At 41.8% G+C, this 22,401-nt stretch overlaps 1 long non-coding RNA gene across 1 annotated transcript in view; it reads right to left on the reverse strand.

The window, feature by feature from the left end:
• The window catches only part of LOC309624443, a 34,956-nt gene that overhangs the window by 3,460 nt on the left and 9,095 nt on the right, over positions 1-22,401 (reverse strand). The window contains exon 1 of the long non-coding RNA XR_014241928.1: positions 1-22,401. This exon is cut by the window's right edge and continues 9,095 nt beyond it. This is a non-coding gene — a long non-coding RNA (uncharacterized lncRNA).

Below are 22,401 nucleotides of genomic sequence, written 5' to 3' on the forward strand. Positions count from 1 at the left end.
CCAAATCTATGGCGTCTCTATTTCCTGCATCTTTCTAACTTCCAAATCCAAGGCTTCCCTCCAGCCTCGCCTGCCCGACTCACTCTCTGCTGAGTATCTGTTTGCATATCTTCAGATCAGCAATGACTACTCTCATCGACATCACCACCTCTTCCTTAAGTCCCAGCCAGTTCACCCTGGCTGACTTGTTGAGGGTAAGATATGGGAGCTCATGTCACTTTCAGACAGTTCTCCAAGGGATGATTTCACTTTTGACAACTGGGCAGGTAAAACAAAAACAAAAAACAACAGCAACAAAAAAAAATGAATGACTCAATGTCTGCTGTATCTCAAGCCCTTGTATTAAACGTACTGGAATTTACCCAATTATATCAGGCTGTCTTACAGATAACCTAAAAATTAACGAGATCACCAAGCATGTTACCAACGTCATAGATTCCCATCCACCTCATCCCCATTACCTGGCTACTTTCAAACTCAAGTCTCAGGTTCTCAGACTATGAACATAGCCAGATTTCCCCACTGGTAAGAGTTCACCCAATGACACTGGAACAAGAACATGCAATACAATCAGGGGAAAGTTCCAAAGATCAGAAAATGGTCCACATAGCAGTAATCTTTCTTAAGAGTTTTCCAGTAAGACTAGTTTTGCCTGTCAGGAGAGCAAAGATTTAAACATCTTAAAATCAACTCTCAAGACACTTAACATCCATTTTATACTTAGAGAAGATTTCAACCAGCTACAAGTGTATAATTTTAAAATTCAGCTTATTCAGCAGTGTGAATATGGAGAAGGTAATTGCATGTCACCAATTTAGAAACTTCAATCGGAAAAGAAGTTATCCAAGATCCCTCATGGTATTTAGGATAAGGTTAAAGAGAAGGAAATATCTTTTATAAATATGTGAAGAAAAGAGGCTAGGGTTATTTCTATCTACTGTTTATATTTAGTTGCCCCTTTTATTCTAAAACTACATTGTTGCTATTTGAGGCTTAAATACAACCTACAATAAACAAGGAAATGAACAAACCATGCCTCTAAAATGTCCAACTAAAGTCAATTTTAAAAACTCTCCAATGGAGGCTCTTCTGAAGAGACAGCGTTGACTTCTTGTTGCCTGGATAGCCATTTTAAAAATAAATCTACCATTTGAAAGAACTCAGACTTAATGGTACCCTCCAAAGGAGATACTTGATTCTCACTGGAAGTGGAGTAGCTGATTCCCTCTTCTGTGGATTGAACACAGATGGGACTTTAATCAAACATAATTTGAAATGACACCTGCTATTAAAACATTATTCTGTGTGAAAAGCAAGGCTTTGTAACTAAACATATGAATAGATATTTTCACACCTTCCGTTCATTTTCTCTAAATTTCCAACACAGGTTTGCAACAGCCTAGGAGACGAACAGTCCTTAGGTGCTCAGGGACCACCTTTAGCAGTACAGGCAAAGTAGCTCACTCTCCCATCTCATTCAATCCTGGTTCTTGGCTGCATTCGTGATAATTAACTCTAATTGTAATGGCATCCAGACTGATGGAGACTCTGAGCTGTTAGGGACGGAGCTGAAACCACTATACACTCATTTCCCTGAAGACCATGGACCTTCAGGGGGTAATGACTTTGTGTCATTATATTCAGAGCCAAAATTCAGCTGAGAGACTAAAGGTTCTATTTCCCATTACCCAACAGCTCAGGCTGGTAGTTCCTGTTCATGTTGTGATAGCCTCCAATAAGTGTCTCGTCAAATTTCTCACTGCTTGAAGCTTAGAATACTTTCTCTTTACTGGGAAACAACATTTTTTTCAGGAAAGTAAGTTTTAGAAATGTTAAAAAAAAAATAGGAAGCATGCAGTAGACAAGGCTAAAAGATGGTATAACACTTTTCAATATATTTAAATGAGAAAAAGAAAAACATAAATATATGTCAGTTCAAGCAAGAAAAACCAAAACAACCTTCTTACTTTTTCCTACTATATTACAGCTTACATCAGTAGCTAGAAAGACTATAAATTTTTTCTTTTGCATTTCTTCATGTAGTTACCCTTCTTACAATAATATTATGTAAAGTGGAGGCATAAACATATTGTTTATTTAAAACTAAGCATTCATTTATAGTCCAGGGATTAGTATAGAAAGTTGGTAAATAGACCCCTGGGGCAATGGAAACCAGATTCTTTTTTTTGGTTCCCATCAGACTCATTTCCAAACCCTGTGGGGGTTTATCAAGCCAGGCTTCAAGTGTTCTGATCCTTTCAGACTCCAATTAACCTGTGCTCTTATGTTGGTTTTCATTCAGGCTTGTGCTGCTCATCTCCAGTGAGAAGAAAACCAACATAGGAAATGAGGTTAAGCAAAGTGGTGGCTGGGAACTTGTTAAAAAAAAAAAAGAAGAAAAAAGTTGATCCCCAAAAGAGGCAACAAACATTCTAAGCTAGTTTGACTATTACAAACAGAATCTCTGATAACCTCACAGTGGCTGGTCTAAGGGATGACAACAAAGGTAGATGCCTACGCAATGGCTCTGACAGAAGCTGGACCGTGCTTGGCAGGCCTGCTAGAGACAAACAGTTCTGTTCAGCACACATCCAGGAACTGGGGAGGGATGGGAAGGGCTGCCCGCTTCCCGTTTTCTGCCTCGCATTCACATCTCTCTTGTTTCATTCCTATCGAGCCAACTCTGAAGCTGTTGAAAGAGGATTGGCTATTGCTCCCGTCAGCCACCTGGCAGCCCTCAACCACATCCAGCTTTATTTAAACCAGTGGTTGGCTTCAAAAGAGAAAGCCAGCAGGAAAAGAGAAATAAAAAAAGAGAAAAGAGACAGCATGCAGACAATAGGTAGGCAACTCAGGAGTTTTTACCCAGGAGATACTGGTTCTACATCAGCTAGCCAAACAGACACTTTTTAAAGGGAACCTAGACTTGAGTCAATCATGAGGAATAATCTTTGAAAACGGTGACTACAGCAGGGCATATGCTTTAACAAGGAATAGACTAAACAATGTAGCCTGTGGGTCTTCTTTAGTGTTTATTACATTCTTTTTGTAGAAATCCCCGTAACATTTAAAAAAACATTTTTGCATGCAAGTTTATATTGTATCATTCCCATGCATACAAATGCTCATATAATGGCAAGAATAATATTAATGTTTATTGTGACCACATACTTGGTATTGTACTAAGCACTTTACTTGACTTATCTCAGTTTATTTTCACAGCAACCCTACAAGAAAAGGTCCCCTTAGTATGTTTATTTGTGAAATACCACACAATCCTCTCATTTAACTGATGAGAGAACTGAGAATAACTTGCTTGAGGTCACATAGCCAATAAGTGGTGGCCGAGTTGGGACTCAAACCTAGGATTTCTGGCCCCAAAGCCATTTTCTTAATCCTTAGCGAGCAACCGCTCTGAAGGCAAATCTCAAGATCTAATTCATCTGAGCCTCAGATTCCTCAATCAGTTTAATGAGGAGACTGGATGATACTATCTCCCAGTTCTGAAATAATCTGTTAAACAAACCCCTGCTAATTTGGCAGGATAAAGGAGTGCTCCTGAGCCCTTTTCTATCAGCTCTCTGGAAACCCTGAAAACTCTGCTTCAAGGGATAGAATAGCAGCAGATAGCTTTGATCTCCATTCAATAAGTAAGAGTTCAAGATCTACAACCAGATCTCAATCTTTCGGTGTGAACTCCAGATGTGTCTGGGACTGAGTGTATCCAAGAATTCTTCCTGTATGTGATGAATCTTAGAATGTCTGTCCTCCTATTTAAAAAAAAAAAAACATAAAAACCCCTCCCTGGATTCCATGCATCAGCTACAAGCCTTTTCTTTGCCCATCTTATAGCAAACTCCTCATATGAGTGTCTATACTTGATGTCACCCCTCTTTGTCTCCCATTCTTCCTCAACCTACTCAAATTGGGCTTTTGCCCCATCCAGTCACAGAAACCTGTCTTGTCAAGGTCACCTACAACCTCCATGATGTTCTTCATCCAGCCAGGCCTGGAAACAAACTGTAGCACCATGATACAGAAGAATGGGTAAGAAACAGAAATCTATAGATCAAAACAACAACTTATAAACTATCTTTACTGAAACTCTTAAGATAAGTGCAAAAGGCAACAACATATTATTAAACAGAAATACATTCTTTTCCATAGACTATCTTATTACTACAAGAGTTTCTTCATCTCGCTACACTGCTATTTATTTTGTTCAAGAAAATTGGTAAGTAGTTTAAATTTTATGCACCCTCCTATTTTACTATTGCCACATATCAGTCTATCATATACTGAAGTTTTATTCTATTTGTTGGAGCTGCCTACACTAAATAAGATTTCACTATTTTGTAGCCATACAAGCTCATCTAAACTGCCTTCTTTCCTCATGCTCAGGTAGGAAAACAGGTTAGAGGGTTAATGGTTCACCTAATGTCACAAAGCTGGTGTTGAAAGACCTGGGACTAGAAGGCAAGTCTGTGAATTCAGAAAGAGTCCCTAATACCATAGGCCTTTGATGTACTTCCACACAGGAGTGGACTTGACACAATTAGATATGCCTTTTATTAGTCAATAAGTGATAACAAGACAATATTCAAGAATGAGAATTGTGACTCTCTCCTCTCTAACGCACCTGTGCTAAACCCAGTGTCTGTTTTGACCACTTGGAAAGTGGTCCCAAGTCATTGTCAGATATGTTAGCTACGATAATTAGGTTTGCAAATGTTTAACCATTTAAAAATTAGATCAAGTCAAGGTTATACCATTAATAACACCATTTTTACTCAGATGCATCCTGGTATGCTCTCTTGAGTAGCTAGCAAATAAACGGGAGGTGGAGTTAAAAGCTAGTGCACCAGGAACTTGGCCTAACATTCAGCTTGTCTTAGTGATGCCTCACCTGTCATCAGTGTTCTCCAGTGGAAATGGGAATGTCCACTGTGAATGTCACCATGATTTTCTGCAAAGCAGTGGTTTCATGACGGCCAAGAGGCAGCTCAGATGTCCCTTGTGAGACGTTCTCATGTTGCCTAGCTTTTCTTGCTATTAAACAAACTAAATATTGGGCAAAGAATTCTTCAGAAAGTTTGGAAACAAATTTTCCTAGATGCTCGTGGTTGGTGAACCAGTAGGAGACATAGCTCTTGAACCAAACCCCATTCCATCTGGTCATGAGCCAGATGAGCCAGTGACTAGCAGGATGAACAACACTGATGAGATGAAAAGATGCTCCCTTTAGACTGAAGAGATTGGTTTCATAAGAAACGCTAAACTTTTTCTATTCCTTTAAAACGTGGTACCACACTTATGGTACCAACCAATGAGGTTGGGCCATGTATCCTTGACCAAAATCTTGTTTCAGGTTCTGAAATTAGCAACAACGTGGGGATAGGGGGAAAGCTACCCTCCTCCCTTGCCTAACGACCAGAACAGCAGGTGTGCCTATTTTCAGAAGTAAGTGAAATATTTGCCAAATCATTTGGCACATTTCAACTCAAAATGTGCCAAATTACCTGTCAAGGCTAAACAGCCTTTTTAAAAGAAAGACAAATGTCCTTCCATACACATTTGCATGGACCCACAGTGCCATCCAGTGGTTCCTCATGTCGGTCACAAGTGTGCAGGGCTCCAATTGTCTCTTAGGATTTGGATCCGAGCTGACTACCCTTGCCTTGACATTGGCTCCTTTGGAACCCAGAGCCTTTGGGATTTGGTAAGGGGCAGTGCATCCATTTAAAATGAGCTGGGTTGGAGGAGAGTTGGTGTCAAGGTTTGGATGTCAAGGACACATCTATGGTATACTGAGTGGAAATGGGAGTCGCCTGTAGGATTTTCCAACTAGTGAACATCCCAATGCCAAGAGAAACCTACCAAACACACCTAGATCTTTGTGTTCAGTCCCTAGGCTTCCTAACGTTAAGAGGATTGGGCCAACCAGAGTATGGCAACCTACTTCATTTTATCAATACTTCCACCTGGTAAACAGTCTTTTAATTCCCTGCTTGCCCAATTTCTCCCTTAAAATGTCTTTTTAAAGAAATGGGATTTCTCTTTCAAGAACTCTTACAAGGAGTCCTGGGCCATATATGCTGATAACAAGTAGGTAAAGAGGAAGAAAGGTAGAAAGTGAATTCAGGAAGGAGAAAGAGAAAAAGGACAGAGAAAACAGACTTGATTCTGTTCTATTCAGATGACTGGAGGGTCAAGATGATACCACCTCTTCTAATGTCAGTTTCTATACACTGTAGAGCAAATGGGGTTTTGAAAGGAAAATAGATCATATGGTGACAGCAGCAGCTGTATATTACCATAAAGATAGATTCCTTTTCAGACAGTAGCTGTGAAATGCCTGTGACAAAGCACGAAGCTGGACAAATCAAAAAAACTGAGCACTCTTTTATACACCCCCACCAGGTTGGCTCTGAAGAGGTCAGAGTTCTCACTGGGGAAACAAGAATCTGAATGGGAATTGCAGATCACTACAAATAGGTTGATTCTTTTCCCATTGGTTTTCCCAGTGTATCTTGACAGAGACCTGTAACATGGTTCAGCCTCAAAATCTCTAAGCCTGTCAGACCAGATTTAGACATTTCAGTTTGTCACTTCTTCAGCTTTTTAAAAAGATCCCATGAAGAAAACATCAGCTGCTCTGATCAGCAGGCTGCTTCCTTCCCAAATAAATTAAATCCATCTGGTTCAAATCATGATAGACCTGGGTAGACCATACCCACTGGGGCTAAACCCTCCACTTTCCATTTGCTATTTCATCTTATTTGGTTTCAATACATTGTATAAAATAATCAGAAATGAAGAAATTTTAGATATCATCAGCTAGGCCGATATCCCCATTTTGCAGATGTGGAAATTGAGGCCCATTTCCCAGTTTGCATTTTCTCCGTGAGTACAAGCTTTTGGCCTATAGTAAGAAGACATATTAGGAAAAGGGTCAATTACTTTCACATTTTTCACAATAAAGAAATGTCCGCAAACTTGGTATCACCGAGTAACACAATCCAAGAGTTTAGTGAAAAGGTTGGAGAATAGTATAATCACATTGGCTTCCCCTCTTGCTACATTCCAAGAGAGGATATGGATTCTTCAGTGATAAATGGGATGATACTCCCAACTGTGCTCTAGAACCTGGAATTCCGGGTTGCCTAGCTCTGGTGTCACTAACATAGACTAACTCACTTGGACTTTGAAGACTTGCAATGGTAAAATTGTGGTTTTCTGTATTATTCCATTTGAGGTGGAGAAAGGATTAAAAAATAAGTTCAGTAAATACACAGTTTCTGATCAAAGACTTGGGAAAATAAAATTATACGAATGCTTTCTGAGGAGCAGAACCTCAACTGGGAAGAGACACGGGAAAAATTATTTAAAAGAACTAAGATTAGGCTACTGACCACCAAGAATGTCTTGCTTAGCAGAGTGCAGATGATTCCATATTGGTAAAAGGCTTCCTGAAGCTTCTGCCATGAGACAAAGATTTTGGTTAGCTGAGACTGAGAGGAGGGGCCTTAAAGGGACAATCTAGACTGTGTATTCACTTTTACAGTCTTTGGACATGTCTAGACACATCAGTCTCTTTGATTACAAAGGACAAATACCCACTTTAACCAGCTCAAATTAAAAAAACAAACAAAAACCAAAAAGACAGGTCGTTATTGATAAGACCTCATTTCACAAACACAGACAACCACAGGCATAAAGCAAAGCCCAGCTGGGCCTCATAGAGCCTGAAACTTGGAACTTAAGAGTCAGGAACTAAGGTTCAAATATCTCTCTCTCACCCTCCTTCCCAGTCAATACATATTTATTGAAATCTGTATCAGTAAACCAAACATACAAAGATTCTATCCTTGTAGAATCTTGCATTCTAGCTCACATCTTTCTCTCTCACATTTCTACACCTCACTGCCATGTGCCATCTGTTCCCTTCTTCTCTTTACAAATGAATTTTCCTGGCTTACTCTCAATCTCAGTTCCCCTATAACTTCAGCAAGGATTGACTTTGGCTCACTATATTACAGAATCTGCCTCTAATTCTCCATGACCTTTCAGCTCTAGTGTACCAACTAAAAGCTCACAGTGAGCTATCCCATGGATTAGCTGGCTTTGGGTCAGAGGTCATCCCTGCTCCAGGTTATGGGCTGTAAACATAGTATCCCAGGGTGATCTCTCGGTCTCAAGCCATTGATGGATGCAGTCAGTGATGGGGTCATTGATGGATAAAGGTCCTAGAAAAATAGACCATTGTTGAGGTGGACACCCCAAAATCCATCTACTACTCTGTAATGTATTTTATTTCTCTGAATTTATACAAACTTGCTTTGACAAACTTTAATATGTCCCTGACCACTAAATCTTCCTTTGCTATCACCAATTTCAAGATGATGGTGTCAATTTCTGCCAAAATTCCTATCATTTTCACATCACTAGCCAGTTCTTTGCTGGTCAGAATTGGGAATCAAGTAGAAATTTTCCTCATTGCTTCTTCTAACTTCTAAACTATGAAATTGTCAACAAGTCAAAAATTTACCAGATGCTCTGCTTTTAGCAGAATGACACTTTCAGCATATGTCCAACTAGAGTAATGAGGTATTTCAGAAATCTGGTTTCTGTGCCAAATTTCAGGAAAACATCATCCATATTGTAGTCTGAGATCCTACAAGTCTATGCCTAGTTTTGGGACTATGGTGTATGACAATCATGGTATTACTTTGGTTTCTCCTTTCTCTTATCCTCTGGCAAATGTTTTTTGTCAGGTCTTATCCTTAGGTTTATGTATCTTTATATGACTCTCAACAGGGTTACTTTGTGGAAAAACCCATATAAATGCCATTTGATATACTTAATCCTTTGGTAACAAAATAGGTACCAGATATAACAAGACCTCACCAATGATTTTGTATTTGCCATTGGTATCGCCCATTTTAAGGGGTCTTCCCTGGGCTTATAAAATCTTTCCCAATGCCTTCTTGCTCCAGAAATTTTATATGATATCTTAAAGAATGGCTCAAAAGCTACCTTGTGACACTTCAGTGGTACTGATAAAAATAATGGGTCAAAATTGGGCGATGCTCAATTTTACATTCAGAAGTATGCAGAAGGTCAGGTAACATGTTCAGCCTTTGGATGTCATACTCAGGAGAAGCCTCTTTAAGCATCAGTAGCGTGAACAGCTTGTTGGGTATGTGGAGAATGTACTGGGTAATTCTGAAATGATATTAGACCACACTGAGTGAGCAGAATTACAGACAGCTGCCCTTTATAATATTAGGATCTCCAATTTCAACTTCACAAGCACAGGTGAACAGATATCCACCATGCCCATCAACTTGTCACATATTGGTACAGCTGTTATACATCTGTCTGAGTCTTGGCAGAATAATTTTTCTCACCAAATCTGTCAAAATACGAAACCCATCTGTTGCTGATGACAGCAGAAAATTATAGGGAAAAGTAAAGGGTCATCAGAAGACCACTAATAATTTGGGCAAGTTTAGGGCTTTGGAAACAAATGATTTCTCCTGCTAATACTATTATTCTTGAATAGGCACGTCTCTAAAAGACTGTGAATTTAGATGCTTCTCCTATAAGATATGTTCAGCAAAATACCTGCTTTTACTCAAAAGGATAAAATTTATTTTGCCTATAAATGTATCAAGCATAAGCTATTGCAGTTTAAAATGACTCATGCTTTACATATAGTTCTTACATGAATGATATCATTGAGTCCCCACAATAACCCTATGAGATAGAGCACTTCTTTTTTGCTATCATTCAGTATATGAGGATATTGAAAGGCTTGAGAAACTATATGATTTTCTCAAAGTCATATGACTTGCTAGTGAGCAAAGTGACTAGAACCTTCCAGGTGTTCTGACCCCTGACACTTCACCACAGTAGTGCATTTTCTTTTCTCTTACACTGACCAAATCTCATCTAATGGTTATTCTCTTGGTCCAGAATGGCTGCCCCAGCTCCTGCCTTCTCATTTGACCTCAGCCACAAAAGTAAGATATAAGATATCTGCTTCCCAGGCTTCCCTGGTGGCGCAGTGGTTAAGAATCCACCTGCCAATGCGGGGGACGCTGGTTTGACCCCTGGCCTGGGAAGATGCCACATGTCACAGAGCAACTAAGTCCGTGCACTACAACTACTGAGCCTGCGGTCTAGAGCCCACGTGCCACAACTACTGAAGCCCATGCACCTAGAGCCCGTGCTCCACAACAAGAGAAGCCACCGCAATGAGAAGCCCGCGCACCTCAACGAAGAGTAACCCCCGCTCGCCGCAACTAGAGAAAGCCCGCGCACAGCAACGAGGAACCAACACAGCCAAAAATAAAAACAAATAAATAAATTTATTTTTAAAAAAAGATATCTGCTTCCCTTCATTGGTTAAAATTTAGCCACACTGCCATATACAGCAGTTACGTAACCAGTAATATGTGGTCTTTTTCTGGACAACCATGTGTCTTGCTAAAATTCAGGGGAATCTATTACTAAAAGAAGAGGAAAAGAATAAATTTGGGGAGAAAATTAAGTGTCTGACACATGGTATCTAAAGAGAACTCCAAGCAGAAATGGCCCCATGGTGAGTCTTATTTGGTGTGATATAATTCTAAAAGCAATGTTTTTGGGGGTTGACTTGGGTACTTCTAAATGACTCCCAGAAGGTCACCAAGCAATTTCCTTCCTGAAACAGGGTCAGGCTCACGTTAAAGTGGGAGGGGTGGGTACATGAGAAGGAGTTGCTGTGGGTGTTGTGCTAAAGCCCCTTCCAGAATAAAATAATTAAAGAGCCTTAGCTCTCCAGTGTTTTATTTTCATACCTCTAATCTCACATTTCCCCAAAAAGATTTCTTTGAAGCCCTTGGTCTTGGCTCCCAGTGTGAAATAGGTGTATCACAGGACAGTCAACATTCTTCCATTGGTAGGACAGTTTCAAAAGAGAAATGCAATAGCCAAAAAAGAAAGCCTAATGAATAATGAAGGACAGAGAAAGGTAGAAACAGAGGATAGAATCTATTTCATAGAAAAACTGAGTACAAGAAGGAAATGAACAGCTAAAGATGATACATGACAGATAACATTTTTTTCCTGGCGGCTTTCATCTTTCTTTTGGATTTCTGTTTCTCTCGGTTCCACTTACATTCACTCTCCCTCCTATTGTGATTTCTATTTTTTCTGTGGATTTTGAATAATCTTACCTTGCATCTTTTAAGTAAGTCTGTATCGGTAGCCCTTTCGTAGCAACTTTGCATATGTACACGTATAAAAAGAAAATCCTAGGGCATCTCAAAAGGGAATGACTGAATTCATTCAATTAGAGTCAAGAATACTATGTTTCTCTTTGGGGAATTTCTCATGCAGCCCCAGTGACAAAGCAGAGGAGCAATGGGTGAGATGAAATTACTCCTTTTTGCTTAACCGCCAAGAGCCCTGGCTTGCCATTTCACAAAGCACTGCCTTTCCCACCCAGCAGCGTAAAGCAACAGCCCCCAGGGCAATCTTGTAATTATACACAGCTCTGCTCTTACCAGCCAGTATGCAGATTGAGCTCGTTTATCAACTCTTCACTTATCTAGGCTGATAATTTTAAATACAGTAAAATCTGCTACCTTAAAAAAAAACAGTGGACTGTTCTTCCACTGGATTCAGTTTTGTCTGAATAAGGTTATATCTGAGAATATAACTCAGCCTCCCAGCAGAAATAAGTACTTTTCACCAGCCCTGTCTTTCTCATTCTAGAGCATAGATATCATTTGTTTCTAATGTGTTATAGACAAACCACCCCTGCTTATCCTTTCAGCACTGGACTCCTTTGGCTCATTCTCTTTCCTGAGTTACAAACACACTGGGAAGCCCACTGTTCCATCTTCCTCCAGGAATAATGATGCTAACAAGAACCTATCTATACAGAGCTGTAGAGATTATGTGCTTCCAGATCATTTCTGGACTCCTGATGCCTCAGTCCCTCCCCAACTCTCCCCTGCACCCCTACTTCTTCCAGATGGTCTGGGAATTAAGGCTCCTTCCTCCCATGCTGGACCTAGGCCCAGCATGGCTGCTAGCCTCCACCATTGCCTCCAATAAGGCCTTCTCTTGCAGAATGACCCAAGATGACGTGGTGTTCCCAAGAATCTCTGGGTATTCTTTCTCCAGACTCCTGGTTCCTCATCTTCCAGACCTACCTTCCATTCCACTGTGGCCCAGCCCAAGGAACCAGCTTCGGGCCATCTGCTTAGTTTTAACATTTCTTCAACCTAGCCCCAGATCCTCTGTAAGATAGAAGCATCACTGAACCCTTCCTTGACAGAATATCAGAATGCCATCTTCTTCCTGCCAATCTTCCAGAGCTGGAGTTCTGCCACTCACATACAGATTCCCCAGAGATCAATGGCCCACCCTATTGGTTATTGAATCTCAATTGTCATGAGAAGATGAATACAGATAGTCTCTATTTGTTGAATGCACATAACAGGTCCTGTGCTAGCATTTGTGGTATTAGTGGCAGAGGGTCCCACACACACTGGCTCTAATCTTTGCTCCAACTTTCTTAAAAAATGTGATATTGCAGTCAAGTAGTGTCGTATATGTACTTAATTTAGGCTAACTCAAGTATATATTCTCTCTCAAAAATTAAAATATATAAAATGACATTTCTTACATACTCTATATATTTACTCTCCATATTTTAATTTACTTTCTATAGTGTACATTTATAAACATATAGTATGAAATAATAAAAACCCTAGGCCCAGGGCCAATCATTGCTGAATGACATCCAAGCTACCAGGCATTGCCTCTGGACCATCTGCTCAGGTGTGTCAGAACCCCTTCTTATTTAGCCTGGGCCACTGACAACTGTTCCCAAGTCTTTGCTTCAGTGCCTTCCTACCAAATCCATAATACCAAGGATGCATGATGCCTGAGTTGCCAGTTGACAATGTACCAGCAATGGTATCATCCTATTTGATACACTGAGTGAAGCAGTGAAGCACTTAGATCCATTTGTTTGGATACCACTTATTCCTAATGGCCCTGGGAAGAGGGAAATGGTCAGCATTTTGCAGCTAACCATTTGAACACCTTACTGGGAGATCCAGAATATTAATGACTACTCCTTTCTGGATTCTCATCCTAGCTAGACCAATGGCTAATTGCCATGCGTTTGAGCAAATCACCTAACCCTCTGGGCCTCAGTTTCCTTATCTGCAAAATGAGGTGGTTAAACCAGATGATCTATCTTGTCCCTTCCAGCTCTAACATTCTATAGTTCTTTCCACAAAAAAAAAAAAAAAAAAGATTTTTCCCACTATGCACCTCGCTCCTGTTGTTGCCCTATGACAGGGCCCAAAATTTCCTAGAGAGCTCTAGCTCACAGCTTGATTGGAAGTCTTCCAGCCCAACCTTGGTGGTCCCTCCACATCACATCCTGATGGCATTATTTGATGTGATCCTCGTGAGATCAGGGGCTCCCACACCATGGGAGACCCTGTCTGGAATGAAAGCCATGGCGGGTGTCATTGGAAAGGTTTACCTCTTTCCTGTCAAGGGGCAATGGTATGCTTCTTCATATATTTTGATTCTTTTATTTCACATCTCTTTGCACAAAGCTGAAAGAGAAAAGGTGGTGAGAGAGGAGAAGCAGGCCACAGAAAGATGAAATCTTATAGAAAATGAGTTTGAATTTGCTTCTGGATAAAAGGCAGCTTCACAATGGAAAAATTATGATAGATGTGTACAATATTTCATCTTTAAAAGTCTCAGACTATTTAAGGTCAGGAGCACAGCAGAGAGCTCCTGCATCCAGGCTTCCTCTCTCTGTAACTGTGACCCAAGTAACTTGGATGAATCTGAAGACAAAACTTGATAGGACCATTTTCTTGCTCCTCTGTGTCCAAGCTGCTTTGGGACCAGATGTTCTCTGACTTCTCTGAACTAACACATCTCATCAAACTGACTTGATATACTGCTCTGCCCGGCCTTTAGCAGACCATCTCCTGGGACTTCCTAAAAGCAAATTACCCTCATGCTCCTTTTGAATTTGCATCCAGATGAAATCCAGTTCAAGAAAACTGCAAAGGCAGTCTTTAAAGGGAAAAGCAAAGATTTTGCAAAAGGGCAACCAGCTATGTGAGGAGCAAAAGGAGAAAAAGGAGAGGGAATTGGTTACTACTTTTGTTGACATTAAGTAACTTCTCAGAACAATAAGGCCAAATGACCACCTTCTGCACACAACATCCAGTCCCACTGGCATATCTCCCACAAGGTCTCTCCAGATTCCCACCTTTTCCCCCAAACTCCTGGAGGCTAGAAATTCTTTTTCTCTTTCCCAGCTCTTATTGTCTCAGGGCACTGCCTACTGGTAGACTTGCTACCATTATAATATCCCCTTCTAGACTATAAGTTCTTAAGAGGAAGGATTACTTGGGAATCCTTATATAACCTGTAAATAATAGAAATTAATATAAATATAATATACAAATTTAAAAATTTGTCTGCATATAAATAAAATCTTGCACAGTGCCTGGAACACAGTAAGGATTTGATAACTATTTGGCAAAATAAAGAACAGGAGGATAAATGATACATTCTCTGAGTCTGTTTCTGACCCCCCTTACTGTTCCCTCATCCTATGAGCTTTTGTTTTCTCTTAAAGGGATAATTTACCAAAAAGGAAAAAAAAGGAATCCTGAAAGAAGGGCTACATGACTTCTTTGTTGGCTCAGGCTGCTATAACGAAATACCATAGACTGGGTGGCTTAAACACAGATACTAATTTTCTCACAGTTCCAGAGGGTGGAAGTCTGAGATCAGGGTGCTAGCACGGCTGGGCTCTGATGAGAACCCTCTTCCTGACTTGGAGGAAGGCCACCTTCTTGCTGTGTGCTCAAATGGCCTTTCCTCAGTGCATGATGTGAAGAGGGAGAGCACCAGTCCCATCATGGGGGCCCCACCCCCAAGACCTCATCTCAACCTAATTACCTCTCAAGGCCCCCTCCTGACACCATCACATGGTGAGTTAGGGCTTCAACATGTGACTGTGGGGGAGACACACACATTCAGTCCACAACAACGTTTCGCCGAGCCTCTGACCAGATGTGGCGGTGGCCTCTCTGCCACTTCCCTGCTGCTCCTCCTCCTCAGCTATCGCTTGTGTTTGAGGAAAGTAAAGAGAATAAGCAGGGGAGGGGCTCGCTCACCTTTCTCCCCTGTGTGTTCTGTGCAGCAGTTACCCTCCTGCGAGTGTCTCTCCACGGGAAGATTAGAAATACAAAAAGACTCGCCTCATGGCTGCCCTGGATTGAGTTGTGGCAGCTGATAAGGCAAAGGCAGCTACGAGGCTTGCAGCTGGAGGCTGGTTAGGGAAGAACTGGGCGCTGCTCCTGCTTCCCCAGCATCTCTGGGCACACAATCTGCTGGATTACTGACGATGCTGAGTGATGTGGATGGCATTTATGAGTTTTCAATAGCTGCTATAAAATGAACTTCACGCCATCTGCAAAATTAGGATTCAGAAGCAGCCCTGGATATTAAAATATTTGTGGCTGTCTCTGCTATTATACAAGATTTTACATTTTATAGGCGCCCCGTGGGACTAGAAGTGTAAATTAAGATACATATTTAGAAGGCGGTAAATAAACTTACAAAAGCAGCAGTACAACTAATGAATGGTCAAAAAATTGCATATGGGAGGAGAAATAATTTTTCTATATAGAGAATCAGAAGCTAAATGGGGTTTAAACACTCTCCTGTCACTATCATTAGGACAGTAACAGTAAAAACAATATGCTGAAATTCACGAGGAAGTTTTTTTTTTTTAGCAAAATGCATAAACAACTTTACATATAACAGAGAGATCTAGCAAGTGATAATCTTCCTCTCCCTTCTGTCCCACTGGACTATGGAACTTGTCTAATTACTCCAAAGCATCCTATAGTATTCTCTCCAACAGAGCAAATGTTTTGATCAAAAGAATTCCATAGAAACCATTCCAAGGCCTTATGCTAACGCCACCAATTTTCTAGCATAATTACTGTATGTGTCACTTTCTCTTTAGCCCACATTCCCACTGAAGATACAATCACAGTATGATTCAAAGATGCAACAGCAAATCAGGGCCAATTACTATCAATCTGAATTCCCCAGGCAGAGGGTGTGACTCCCAAACTCTCCCTGGACAGGACCATTGCCCTTTTAAATGAGGGGTGCTCATTTTGGTATTGGTCCTGGGGCAAGACCGTTGGTGGAAGGACAAGACTCTGGCTCTGGGAAGATTTCAAGGAAACTGCAGTTCTGGCGTTCATCTGAAAAGCTGCCTCCCACATCCCTCCTTCCCCATGCCCTTAGAGATAACATGGAGGAAAGCTTGTCTCTCATCTTCTCTAGCAAGGAAATACTGCGTCAACCCATGTTTATTTATGATGCCTGTGATCAGGTCTGATGCCTCAGAACAAGTCAGAGTGTGATTCTGGCAGCAATCAGTCAGGGTGCTCTGGCCTCACCAGGCCAGCCCTCAAACCAAGTCTGGGAAACGGACACACTTGGAGAGAGGAAGCAGTGGGTTAAAAAGACGACTATTTTCACGATATGACTGCTCAGGACGAGGCCATTACTCGAGCCCTCATTCCCTCTCCCAAATCTACTCTTTTCTTCCAATCATATCAATCAAGCCAGGCCTGGGGACGCCAGCCACTCAGGCTTTGCCTTTGAAATGCTGCTTGCGCTAATGGCGGTTGGTCAGAGCCCTAAGAGGCCATTCCCTGAAGTATCACTGAACTGAAACATAATCCAAAAGATAGAAAGGCTTTGGCTTGCTACTTTATATTAGAGCAAAAATAATCATGGTAATAGCTTGCATTCTCCTTGATACCTTTCATTCAATAATACCCAGCAATTTGTACATGAGTAATTAAGAAAACACTCCTTTGTGGTAAGTTACTAATTTAGCTCCCATTTTAAAGAGAGACAGAAAGAGGCTTAATGATTTTTCCCTAGGGGAGACCAGAGTAGGTAGCAGAAGCATTGGGTATGCAGTGATTTGTGGCATAAGATCTCTCGTATTTGTCTCTAATCCCTAATATTGGGCTCACAAAATTGCTTCAGAGCAGAGCTGGTCTTAAGTCTCTTGGGTGGTGTTGCTGTGTTCCATTCAGGAGCCGCCTGGTTTTGCTATGGAAGCAGCAGCATTTCATAGCTGTTGGTGAATATTTCTGTACTCTCCTTTCATCACATGATGTATGTCATTCCCCTCACTGGCGTTTCCAATCACTGAGAGCAGCAGAACCACGGAATGAATTGGAGCGCTGTAATTTTTCCCCCTCATTGATTTGGGGGGAGGGAAAGACGAGATGGGGAGGGAAATGGATAAGGTGGAATGTTCTTTCAAATCTCCCAACCGCAGCACAATCCCATGTTTCTTATAGCTCAGGACTGCTTATTCAAGCTCCCTCATCTCTCCAATTGTCTGTCTTCTGCCTGTCTCTTCAACAAGCCCTGGCTGCTTCTCTTCTCAGAAACCAGGGCATAGTTCAAGAGGGTACCACGTCACCCGGGATACCAGGGCACAGGGCCTGGGTCTCTGCCTGCCTACACTCTTGTCCCCCTCCTGCTCAGGAACTCTGCCATTGGTCAGAAAGAAGTTTTGGATTGGGAGTGAGAATGACATTTGATATTACAGACGGTGTTATTGGATGGTAGTGGTCATTACTTGTAATTATCCTTTTCAGGTTGGGATGCTGTGTATTGAGGCTGTTGTTCTTACTGGAAGATATGTCATTAAATTTCTATCTCATTCATGCGAAATTTAAGCTGACAAAGGGGAAAAGACAGTTACTAGATTGCTTTTAAACGTGTTTTTCACTCTGAGGTCAGCCAAGAACTTGGAGAATATTGGTTGGAGGTAAAAAATTTCTTTGTGAAACAGACAGAACTTTTGGAGATGGCAGATGGAATTTATGGTTGTTACTAAAATGGTTGCTGGGGTTCTTGAAGGTAACTCTGAGTTGTGTTCTTGAATAACTTCAATGATTATAGCAGCAATTAGCACAGGTAGGCACACATGAAAGTATTACATATAAGTAGATAAATAGCAACTATATCAATAAAGTACTCTGCAAACATAAACTGCTATATAAATGCTAATTAATTACATAAGTAGGCATACAAGATAGGATGGTTATTCATATTACTGCGAAGATCAACAGGCAGTGCATTCATTTGAAAACCAGGTTTCTCCCTCCTCCCATCTCCAGCCTCCTGCAATGGTAAGCCCCTGTCAGGGAAGGTGGGGTCTCTGTGCCTCCACTGTCCAACCTGCCAGCCGCACAAGGCTATTGAGCACTTCGAGTGTGGCTAGTCCCAAATGAGATGTAATGCAAGGGTAAAGAGACACTAGATTTTGAAGGCCTAGTTTGAAGAAAGAAAAGAAGGTAGAATGTCTCAATAATTTTTTATTGATCCCAAATGGAAATGATACTATTTTGGATCTTGGGTTAAACAAAATATATTATTAAAATTAATTTTACCTGTTTCTCTTTACTTTTTTAATATGCCACTAGAAAATGGAAAATTATATTTGTGGCTCACATTTGTGGTCTGAAGTACACTTTCATTGGACAGCGTTGCTGTGGACTATTAAACCTGTTTCCAGGTGCTTTAAGGAAGCCAGAGACATAGAAGGTACCACCAGGGCTCCCTGGGCCATAGTCTGCTGTTGTAACTCTCCTGCCTATGGAATACAAAGGAGGATAAACCAGGGCATCTTCTCCAATTTGTGAAGGATAGTGGTAAACCAAGTGGGCAGGCAACCCTCATCACCCCAGAATGACCACCTTTTCTGGCATCAGACACTTATCAAAATAAAGGGGCCTGAGGCAGGCTGGGATATTTGGGCTGCTTATCTGCAAAATGAAGAGGAAGCAAAGCACGAGTTTACCATGTCCCCATTTTGATAGGCACCTGTCTGATTGCCAGATCTGCCAGCTAATTATTCATGAGGTGAGAATGGGGTAGGGGCAGATGTTAGGGGGACTGACTTGAAAGTGAGAAAAGGAAATACATTTTTGGTGTAACTTCTGCACTAGTTACACCAAAATCACCATATATTGGGCTTGCAGGCCACCTGTTTGTCCTGAATGAACAGGACTTGCAAGAGTTCATTCATAAACTATATCACTTGGTACAGTGTTTAATTGTTGGATAAATGTTGATAATCATGAGCTCTAGGTTATGGTGCTACAGTCTTTGGGTGGGTTATATAAAGCACTTGAATTCTTATTTGCATGTTATTTGCATAAGCTTACATATTATGTTCAGAAGACTGTAAATCCAAGTATGCACAATTAAATTAAATTCATTAGTGCAGCACCCTACAATTGTGTGCAAATCTAATATTTCAAGATTCACTCATTTGATGAATCTAACAGATTTTTAAAACACTGAATCCCATTCCAATTCAGAAATCATGAATACACAACTTGCATGGAACTGGCAATATGCATTCTCCTTTTGGCATCACAACCCCTGTGGATCACCAGGCACAGAAGACTAATTTATAAATTAATTTATTTATTTTTGGCTGCGTTGTGTCTTCGTTGCTGCACATGGGCTTTCTCTAGTTGCAGTGAGCAGGCTTCTCATTGTGGTGGATTCTCTTGTTGTGGAGCATGGGCTCTAGGTGCGCAGGCTTCAGTAGTTGTGGCACGCAGGCTCAATAGTTGTGGCTCGCAGGCTCTAGAGCGCAGGCTCAGTAGTTGTGGCGCACAGGTTTAGTTGCTCCGTGGCATGTGGGATCTTCCCGGACCAGGGCTCGAACCCGTGTCCGCTGCTTTGGCAGGCAGGTTCTTAACCACTACGCCACCAGGGAAGTCCCATGAGACTATTTTTAAATGCCCTACCTTTCGTAGAGATGCTTATCTCTCAAAGCACTTAGTGCTCATCTGGTCCAACGTCACCATGACTGTGATTGACCAATGAGGGGTCCAAGGCCCAGAGAGAAAATGAATTTGTCTGGACGCCATAACCACTAGAGACTGACGCAGGACTAGAAAACATCCTCTGGCCAGGCCCACTCCTCACAGTGGTGGTACCAGGGCTCGAGAACTAGAGGAGACTCACATACTATAGGGCTGGGCATCTAAAAGTCACAAGTCAAGCTAGCAAACTGTGAAATACAATCTATTCCCTTCCCTAGCCAAGCATACCTTTCTAACCATCCAGTGGGCCAGGTTCCATGCTAGAATTTTGGGATTTCTCCGGTTCCCCAGAATATGACCTGGAAGAGAATTGCCAGCTCTAGAGGGGCATGTGCCATTGAACCTGCAGATTCCTTTCCCAGGGCAGAGACACAGCCAGGAAGAATTCCAGAGCAGGGTCTTCTAAAGGACGGCTGGGCAGGGCACCCCCTGCCAGCATTTAAGGGGATTCCTCCCAGCCTGACTCAGTCTTGCATGTTGTGTCCATGTTACAACACGTCCTTCTGCACAACTGAATGGACATATAACCCTGTTTTATCCCAATAATAATTATTATTCCTGACAAGGGAAGGCATTCCTGGGTCTCAGGACATAGCGAAAAAGAGTTGAAGTGCTAATTTCCTTGGAGCATTCAGATCTCATTGCTTCTCCTCTGTCACCCTTACAAACACATGCATACACACACGCACACATGCACTGAGACAGACACACACACACACACACACACACACACACTCTCACACCTGGACAACGCTATAAGCAGAGTCAGGAATCCTCCGCGAGGCACAATCGTTCTCGTTACCATCATTTGTTTGTTTGTTTTGAATCACTGGAACTACGCTGATTTGCATGTTGTTTTCATAAATTTTCATCCCACATTCAAGAGGCCCTGCCTCTTCAGCATCCCACACTGCTGTGGAAATGTGGCCAGCTTTCCCTGTGTTGTAAAGGAACACAAAGGAAAGCTTTATTTCTGCAAACATTTATTACAATGAAGCTTTTAAGTATTACAGAACATAGAAGGATTTTTTTTTTAATTTAATTTTATTTTTGGCAGTGTTGGGTCTTCATTGCTGCACGTGGACTTTCTCTAGTTGCAGCTAGCAGGGGCTTCTCTTGTTGCAGAGCACAGGTTCCAGGTGCGTGGGCTTCAGTAGTTGTGGCACACGGGTTCAGCAGTTGTGGCTCGCGGGCTTAGCTGCTCCGCGGCATGTGGGATCTTCCCCGACCAGGAATCGAACCCGTGTCCCCTGCATTGGCAGGCAGATTCTTAACCACTGCACCACCAGGGAAGTCCCTAGGATTTTGTTTTAATTAAAGTACCATTGTGAGGAATTTTTATAAAGCCATCCCTTTCTTATTGCGGTCACTGAGCAGCTTGGAAGCATGAGAGCAGGTGACCAGGGGAGATGCAGAATGTCCTGCTCTGGGAAGGATATTTTTAAATGATCCACCTGGGACAGTGCCTAGAAATCCTCTCCGGGTTTCTGTCCTCTGAGCCTCTGAAATCCTGCTTGCCCAGTGGTTTGCACACCAGAACTCCCAGGGTGATGCTGCCACCTGGCCTGGCTCAGTGCTCCCTGGTCCCCAAGTGAGGCTCAGACAACTGGGTAAACTGTGTCTGTGCCTGTTCAGGCTTCAGTTTGGGAATAGTGACTACACTGTGTATGTATGTCCTCCTGAACCTAATCATTCAAATTAATTATGAAAAAGGTTTTTACCAGCCCTGTACATGAATGTGATAATAAGACTCCTGTTGAAAATTAAATCACGTGTGCACAGCCCTCATGGTCTCTCACATAATGGCCTTGCCCGTGTGCATTCTCTCCCTCCCTCTCTCCAACCTAGTAAGTCATCTATTTGCCTTTGCCATGTTCCTTTTGCCCTTCGACGCTGAAACATTCACAGAATTAAAAGCCAAGAGAAAGAGGTAGGGATGGGCCCCAGTAGGTCACTGGTTCTCCAGCTACTGCACAAGAAATGGCCAAAAAAGAAAATGGAGGAAATGAAAGTTTACCAAGGAAAGGGAGAAAGAACTGAGAAGAAACGTAAAACACAAAGAGAATGACTGTCTTCCAGGCCATTGCTCTGGGAGCTAACATGGCCTAAGGGTCATGAGTCATGGATTTCTTTCCTGGGGAGGAGTGGGAAGACCACGGGACTGGGACTCAGGCCAACCCAGGGAACACCTGACCTGTCTCTTCCACAACAGGCTATGTGGTCTTGGCCAGATGCTTAGTCTTTTAACCTAAATTTCTGAATCTCTAAATTGGGATAATAATATCCTAACAATCCTGTTTAGAGGGTAATAGAATTAAATCATTTCATACGTTATTTTTGAGAGAAACCTATGTTGGGCTTTTATGAGACTGTGTCCTTCAGACTTTATATTGCCTCTCACAGAGTG

The sequence above is a fragment of the Balaenoptera borealis genome, assembly GCF_965194805.1.
Source record: "Balaenoptera borealis genome assembly, chromosome: 2".
NCBI lineage: Eukaryota > Metazoa > Chordata > Mammalia > Artiodactyla > Balaenopteridae > Balaenoptera > Balaenoptera borealis.